The sequence below is a fragment of the Mus caroli genome, chromosome 8 (genome assembly GCF_900094665.2).
Source record: "Mus caroli chromosome 8, CAROLI_EIJ_v1.1, whole genome shotgun sequence".
NCBI classification, from domain to species: Eukaryota; Metazoa; Chordata; class Mammalia; order Rodentia; family Muridae; genus Mus; species Mus caroli.
In genome coordinates, this window is record NC_034577.1 from 97418053 (window position 1) to 97425565 (window position 7513).

The following is a 7513-nucleotide window of genomic DNA, read 5'->3' on the forward strand; positions in this document are numbered from 1 at the left end:
ACAGTGTGCTGGTGCTATCGGAAACTGCCCTCTAGCCTGCTGGGAGTGAATGACAGCCCAGCTTGAGGCTGCACTCCCATCCATACAGAAGTGGGGGCAGTGTATCTGGGTGGACTTGCTGTTAAGTTTTCAAAAGAAAATCTCCGTAAAGACGTCAGCACTAATGAAAACCCAGTTCATGGGGTTTTGGTCAGAATCGCTTTAAGAAATAATCCCAGGAGACTGGGTGTAGTGATACACACAATCTCAGCGCTCCGGAGGCTAAGGCAGGAAAGTTAAAACTAGCTAGCCTCAGCTACATAGTGGTGGGACCTTGTTTCATACAAACAGCAGTAAAAATTAGGTCCAGGGGCTGGAGATGTGGCCCAGTGATTGATTGCTTAGCATGTTCAAGACCTTGCTCAGGTAGGAAAAGGAAAGGCAGGAGAGAGGAAGAGAGGACTAGACTCCAAGGCTTTCGGCTCCTTGATTTCTGTTTCCTTCTTTTCTGTCCCTGGTCCCTTGTCATTGTGCTTCTTGCCCTCTCCCTGCTCTCACAACTGTCCCTCCTGAGAGCTCTGTGATGTTGCCCTGACTCTTAATGCCCAACTTTCCCCTGTCTCTCTTCAAACCCCTCAGGTGACTCCTCATGGGACAACCAGCACAGGTGCCTCATGACCTTTGACCCCATGTAGTTGACTGACAGTTTCCCTTCAGGTTCATTTTTCCTCTTGTTTTCCTAGTGCCAGTGCTGTCTCTCAAGGCGTCACTGAGCCATCGTCCTCTTCCATATCCCGCCTCCTCTCAGAAGCCCTCAGCTCTGCTTCTGGGGCCCTGGAGCTGGATTGCCACAGCCATGCCCAGCCACCTGGTTCTCTCCTGCCACAGACCACAGCAGCCTCCCCTGACTTTCCCACACCTCGCCCCTTCCTCTGGCTCCCCTGCTCACTGCTGGGATCTTTCTGAATTACACAGTAGACCACACTGCTTCCTCTTAAGCCTTCAGCGGCTCCTGCTGATGCTCCATCTACTTAGGGGAAAGCAGGCTCTGCCCAGCAGCCTGACTTCTGTGTTTCCTGCTTCTGGAGCCCCAGGAGCTCAGACCTGAGCAGTTTTCCATGATGCCTTTGCAGGTATGGTTGCCTCAGCCCTCATCTGTGCAGAAGGATGTGGCTCCAGCAGAGGTCAGCCTCCAGAGCACAGTGATGTCCTCTCTCTGTCAAGTCTCAGCCAGTCCCCACCTATGGCTCCCAAGATCACTGTGGACCTTTGATCTGCCTAAAGCAAGCATATCTGTCTTGGCAGTTTCTTGTTTTTGTGCAGCTTTGCAGTCTGTACACCAGAAAGGTGACCAGCCCCCGTCACACAGATTTGACCAAAGGGCTCTGGGATAGAGCAGTCTTGAGAGCAAGAGAAGGGCAAGATGAATGGTGACACAGGACCAGGGGCAAAGAGCAGAGGAATTCAGCAAACGAGTGCCCTTACTGAATTCCCTCCTAGCCCCCACTTCCTGGCTTCCTTTCTTTCCTTCTTTTCTGACTGGAGGCTCAAGCTATGTCAGCACATCCCATACTTTAAGCAAGTGGGGTCTGGTAGGTTGTTTCTTAGGACCTGAGGACCAAGGAGGGCCTTGCCCACAAAGTGATATTCCACTCCTCTCAGAGGAAGAAGGCACTGTTTTCTAACTCTGAGGACCGATGAGGAGTGAGGTCAATGCCCCACCCCTGTCCACAGACATCATCTGCCCCTAGTTGTGTGGCTGGTAGGGACGTAACAGGAAGCCTGCTACCTGCCTGACAGGGGCAACCATGTGCACCCTGAACCTTGAACCACGGCCAGAATGGCTTCAGCTCCTCAGAGACACCTGCAGTCACTCGGGAGCTCAGACTTCCTCCCCCTCCCTTCCTTTCTCTCTGTATGTTGAGATGGGGCACAGCCAAGAACCAGGACATGGTAAAGACCCGAAGGAGACTGGAAATGAGCAGAGAAAGCAGAAATAATGGATCTGCCTTTTGGGGCCATGTGAATAGTTGTCCAGCGCCTTTGGAGAATGTGTTCTTATCACTAAGTCAGTACCTCAGTCACTCCAAATGGGTGCAGCTGACCCCACTGTAGAGACGAGGAAACTGATTCAGGGAAATAAATGGCACTTCCTGAGAGGTAGCAGCTGAATCATTTGACCCGTTTCTCTTCTCTCTGCCTCTCTCACAAAGGCCGAGTATAAATGATAAGCAAACATCTTCAGAGCCACTCAGTGCCGGTGACCTTACATCAGCCAGAGTCCTGGGGAAGAATACCATCGTCCTAACCTGTCTGCCCTGCCCTCCCTGTGTGCACAGGATAAGATCCCTGCCCATCAATGCCGGGGCCCCGGATGCCATCTCCAGTGAGCTTTCTCCCTTCCTATGGGTCCTGGCTTTATCAGGTCCTCTTGACATTGTTTCATACATTCACCACTACCTGGGACCCTAACTCTCCTTGCTCCTGGCCCGGTGACCTTGGCAGCCCAGAAAACACTCTGTCAGTAGTTGGGAAGGGTTCTTGCAGTGGTCTTGTTGCCTGTCTCTTGGGCAGGTTCGAGGTTCGTGACTCTAGGGATCACTTTGTGTCCCTAGTGTCTACTTTTTACTCCTGATTCTGAGCGCTCAGTGGTTTGATTCTCTCTCTGGTAGGAATTCAGGAGAGTGAGTCACCGCTAAAGCTTCTGATAAATATTGCCAAACTGTTTTCCACCAGTGTCAGTTCACCGATCTTTGAGACGGATTATTGCACAATACCCTTACCAATTCTGGGTTTTAGAGTAAAAAAAAAGTTGTTATTTAGTAGTTTGATGCACAGTGATATCTGGTTACATTGTTCAGGACACTTGTCACTCTCCCCTCCAGTGCTTTTCTTCACACTTTCTCTGCAGGCCCGGGAGTGCGGCCACTCCCCCTTCAGACTGACCCTGTCCTCCACAGGAGGGCAAGCCCTGCATAGACTCTTACCCCACAACTTCAAACCTTTTAAGGGAACAGAAAAATTTTAACTGATTTCACCTAGCACCTCTTTATATAATTTTTATACTATTTTATTAGCTCATAGCCCATTGCCAGGTGTGGTCTCTGTAAGCTCCAGGCCAGTCTAGGCTACATACTGAGACCCTGCCTACAACCCAAAACTAGAAAGAAAGAGCAGTAACACAAAGCAGGCCAGGTACCCTGGAGGCATGTTCTAGAGCCCACTTCCTGAAGTTCCAGAAGTCTCTCTTACCTGAGGAGGGGCCACTTGGGCCTTGTGTCCTTGCCTCTGGAGACAAGAGGTTCAGGCAATCAGGACCTGAAAGGGTGATGAGCCGGTGACTGGAACAAGACGGCCACACAGGCGAGCAGGGTACAAAGACCTCAACAGGAGGTGCTGCCACACCCTCACTGTCGCCTGGACTTGGGTGTGAGTATCCTAACAGAAGTGCAGCCAGAGGGGATGAGGGCGGGGTTTAGGCAACAGAAAGTGAGGAAGATTGACAGGTGGGAAGGGCTCCAAGTGAGATGGATGACCCTTCCACGTGGGCTGCTGCACCCAGGCAAGCCCTTGGTGTGCAGGTTAAAAAGGGGTGCATGCAGAGTCCTGATGTGGGCCGGGAGTTGCTATGGTAGGTGAAGCCGTAACAACCAGGACCCTCTCTGGCAGCTTTGTGTAATCTCTGCCTCCCAGGTATAGAGGGGAGGGGAGGGGAAGCAGGAGAGTGCCCCGAGGCCGAACTTGATCAGGAAAGGGTTGGTGGTCACCTTGGCTGGAGTTCAGGAAGAAAGAAGAGTTGGTGGGAAGAACCAGAGGGATTTGTAGCCCTTAGGAGAGAAAGGTGGACATACCAGCAGAAAGAAGGAAGGAAGGCTGAGCGGGCACGCGGCCTCCGAGGTACAATTGGGAGGGTACTCAGGGAGTGGAGGCCTTAGGACATAATGCTACAGCTTACCTATACCACCTCAGCTTTCCCAGCCCAGTGGCCCTATGCCCTAGGGAAGGTGTCCTCTCTCTTTTATAGGTCCAGCTCTTGGCCCTCCAGCTCTGCCCAGGCCTCATGTGAGAGCCACGCCCCCGAATCACTGGCCAGTCCTTGGCTGTCACCACCTATGCCTTGATCGTGGTCTATCAAGCTCGTCCTGTACCCAACATAGCAAGAGCAGCTCTCCTCTTGTCTTCCTCCTCCCCCACCTCCACTGTTCTGCTCGGTCTGAAGCCCCTGAGAAGGGTCACCACATTTCTTAGAGAGCCCTGTCATTGAATGAATCTGACATCTGAGACTGAATTCATCTTTTCTTGGAAGCACTGGTAGGAATGTCTTATAGTTTAGCTCCCCCTGGGTAAGATATAAGCTCCAGAGAAAACCTGCTTCTTCTCCAGCTATCTGTCCAGCTGGGGAAGGTCTTGAGCAAGTCTCTTAACTTTTGAGCCTCCAACACCCCTCCCCTGGAACATTGAGGGATGATGCAGGGTCTTGGCTCCCCATGACTAACATCAAAGGAACTTGTCTATTCCAGAACAGGGTGGGAAGAAGCCCATAGTTCTAGGTTCTATTCAAGGCGACTCTGGATTCTCCAGAGGCCCTAGTTCCAAAAGGCTTAGTACCCTGGCCTTTTCTGTCAGAGAGATGATACTGCCCCAACCCTATCCTCAGGACTTCAGCCCAGTGGAAACTGAGAAGTTATCTTGCTGACCCGGCCTCTTGGAGGAGACCCTGATCCCTAGCCTTGGAATCCTGCCTTCTTACCCTTGACAGGTAGGTGATTCAAAAACACGGGCTAGCACGCCTCTGTAAGTGATCTTACAGGAGCCAGGCTCCACGCGACCCACAGGAGCCTGTGTGACTCTCAGCCTCTATTCCCTTTGGGCCATCCTTCCCAACACGTCAAGGCAGTCAGGACCTGAAAGGAGATAAGCTAACCAGAGTGGTGACCTGAACAATCTCTGCAACTCAAGATAGCCACGTGGGAGTTGCTCACTCCAGTCTCTCAGTACTGTCCGTCAGGTAGCCTTTGCCCTCCTACAGTTTACCAAATTGTCCCCCACCAACTGCATAGCTCCTTCAGTCCCAAAATTCCCTGCATGTATTTTCCAAGTAGAACTAAATGACAAGAGCTGGTTCTAGGAAGGGGTTTCCGAAGGGAAATGAAATCTTGGTAACCTTGGCATTTATAGGCCCCCCCTTTTCCAAGAGAAAATTCTATGAGATAATTGATATTCTGAGCCAGACCTTGTTTTGAAATGTGATCTCCCTGCCCATTCACAAACTACACCCTTTCTTCCTCTTTGAAAATAGGGTCATATCAAGTCAAGTAATAGAAATGGGAACAATCCAATCAGAGCCTCCCTCTGCCAACTATATCCCAGCATACTCCCAGGTAGGGGCAGAATCAGTTCTTACTCCATCCCCCCCTCAGCGACATCATTTAGTACACACCAGTTGGAAACGGCATCAGTTGGAAGTGGTGAGACAGAAGGACCTTTCATCCCTGGGTGAGTGGAGAGGCTGCACTACTCGCCTGGTTCTGGAAGCTGGCTGTGTCTGGCTGGGAGTCAGGGCCTCTAGCTTAAATAGGCAGCGGTAGCTGGGGGAGGGGGGGCACATGAAAAGAGGGCCATTTACCCAGCACAGCAAAGCAGGGGCCGAGGAGCCAGCAGTGGACCAGACATGCGCCTGCTCAGACCACAGACCGGTACCTGAGGTGACCCTTGTTGGATTTGTAGCTCCAAGTGAGACTACAGTCCCTGGAGGCTCCAAGTGCGGTCAGGTTCCTGGACGCTTCTGCCTCTCCTGGATGACAGAACCAACTGGAGTTGAATGGGCTATTCCCTAGAATCACCGGCAGCTCGGCAGGATACTCTCTCCCAAGCGACAGCTTGTACTTTTCTGAAACAAGGGTAAAGCTAACTTCACGTCTATAGAAATGATGCCCTCAGCACCAGGGCAAGGAGAAAGGCAAGCACTGGCAGCCCGTGTGTGTATTTGGTTGAGGCTGTGGGGGCTGAGTGTGCAGAAGTGCCCAGAACAACTGCTAGAAAAATGCTGGAGTGGAACACCCCCTTCACGCCTCAGCAGTGTCTGGAGAACTCTGTGGGGAACTGAGTGTTCACTTGGTTGATTCAGTTTGGTCTTCTGGTGAGTTGAGGCAGTCCCCCTACTGCAGTGAACAGAGGCTAGACCATCAGCTAGCAGGAAATTATGACAAAGCAACAGTTCATTTATTATTTTATGCTGGTAAAATTTCTACCCTTAAAAGTACAAGTAAATTTGTTAATAAATACTTGAAGTCACACATACAAAGTCTTCCTTGATAGGAAAAATTTGAATTAGAAAATACTAACTTCTGGGCAGTGGTGGCCCATGCCTTTAATCCCAGCACTCGGGAGGCAGAGGCAAGCGGATTTCTGAATTCGAGGCCAGCCTGGTCTACAGAGTGAGTTCCAGGACAGCCAGGGCTACACAGAGAAACCCTGTCTCAAAAAAAAAAAAAAAAAAAACCAAAAACCAAAAACAAAAAAAGAAAAGAAGAAAGAAAAGAAAAGATTAACTTGCTAACTTGTCATTTCCAAAGAAGTAGCAACTCAGAGGTCCTGGGTTTTTTTTGTTTGTTTGTTTGTTTTTTGTTTTTTGTTTTGGTTTTTTTTCGAGACAGGGCTTCTCTGTGTAGCCCTGGCTGTCCTGGAACTCACTCTGTAGACCAGGCTGGCCTCGAATTCAGAAATCTGTCTGCCTCTGCCTCCCGAGTGCTGGGATTAAAGGCATGTGCCACCACTGCCTGGCAGTCCTGGGTTTCTTAATGAAATCAGGAAAACCAATCAGCTTTGCCATAGTACTGAGGAGGGAGAAGCTGGGGTTACATTATACAAACTTATCTGCTCATCATTCATTGTCCCGCGTGTGTGGGACTAGAGCCCTTTCAGGGGCTTGTATGGCTCCACTGAAAGAACATGTATTTCAGAGCTCAGTTTGGGTTCAAATCAGGATGCTGAGTAACACTGGGCCATCACTTAGCCTCTCTGGGACATCCTTGGGTTTCTGTCACTTTGCAGGGTTGTTGGGAGAATGCAAAGAGGTGATATGATATTAGAAATGCTTGCTAGAAAAAACAGATCATGGTGGAGCATGTTATTAATCCCAGCACTTTGGGAGTCAGAGGCAGGTGGGTCTCAGAGTTCAAGACCAGCCTGAGGTATTAGTCAAGTTCTAAGATAACCAGGGCTGAACAGAAAAGCTTGATAGCTATCCAGTGGTCTGTTGTCTGTTTTGGAAAGAATTCCACATCGACTGTAGGGGGTGATGTGGGCAGGAAGGCCACAACAGAACAAAGAGTGGTCACATATATGGGGGACATCTAAGACCAGATGTGTCCCTTTCCCAAAGTATATAGGTTTAAGTCCTAGCTCTCCAGTGTGACTGTAACTGAAGACAGGGCTTGTAAGGAAGTAATTACAGTTAAATGAGGTCATAAAGGTAGGGCCCTCATCAGATTAGTGTTCTCTCTCTCTCTCTCTCTCTCTCTCTCTCTCTCTC

At 50.2% G+C, this 7513-nt stretch overlaps 1 protein-coding gene and 1 long non-coding RNA gene across 4 annotated transcripts in view; one reads left to right on the forward strand and one right to left on the reverse strand.

Moving 5' to 3' along the window:
- Window positions 1–7513, reverse strand: part of Smpd3 (sphingomyelin phosphodiesterase 3) — an 85912-nt gene that overhangs the window by 25448 nt on the left and 52951 nt on the right. The window contains exon 1 of one of the 3 annotated variants that reach the window (XM_021170783.2): window positions 5420–5500. The exons of 1 other annotated variant lie outside the window; for it this stretch is intronic. The gene's annotated coding sequence lies outside the window, so the exon portion shown is untranslated. Of the gene's footprint in view, window positions 1–3231; window positions 3433–5419; window positions 5501–7513 lie in introns of those variants that run through there. One more of the 3 variants, XM_021170782.2, reaches the window with a different exon arrangement.
- Window positions 4622–7513, forward strand: part of LOC110300566 — a 53638-nt gene continuing 50746 nt past the window's right edge. The window contains exon 1 of the long non-coding RNA XR_002378587.2: window positions 4622–4738. This is a non-coding gene — a long non-coding RNA (uncharacterized LOC110300566). The remainder of the gene's footprint in view (window positions 4739–7513) is intronic.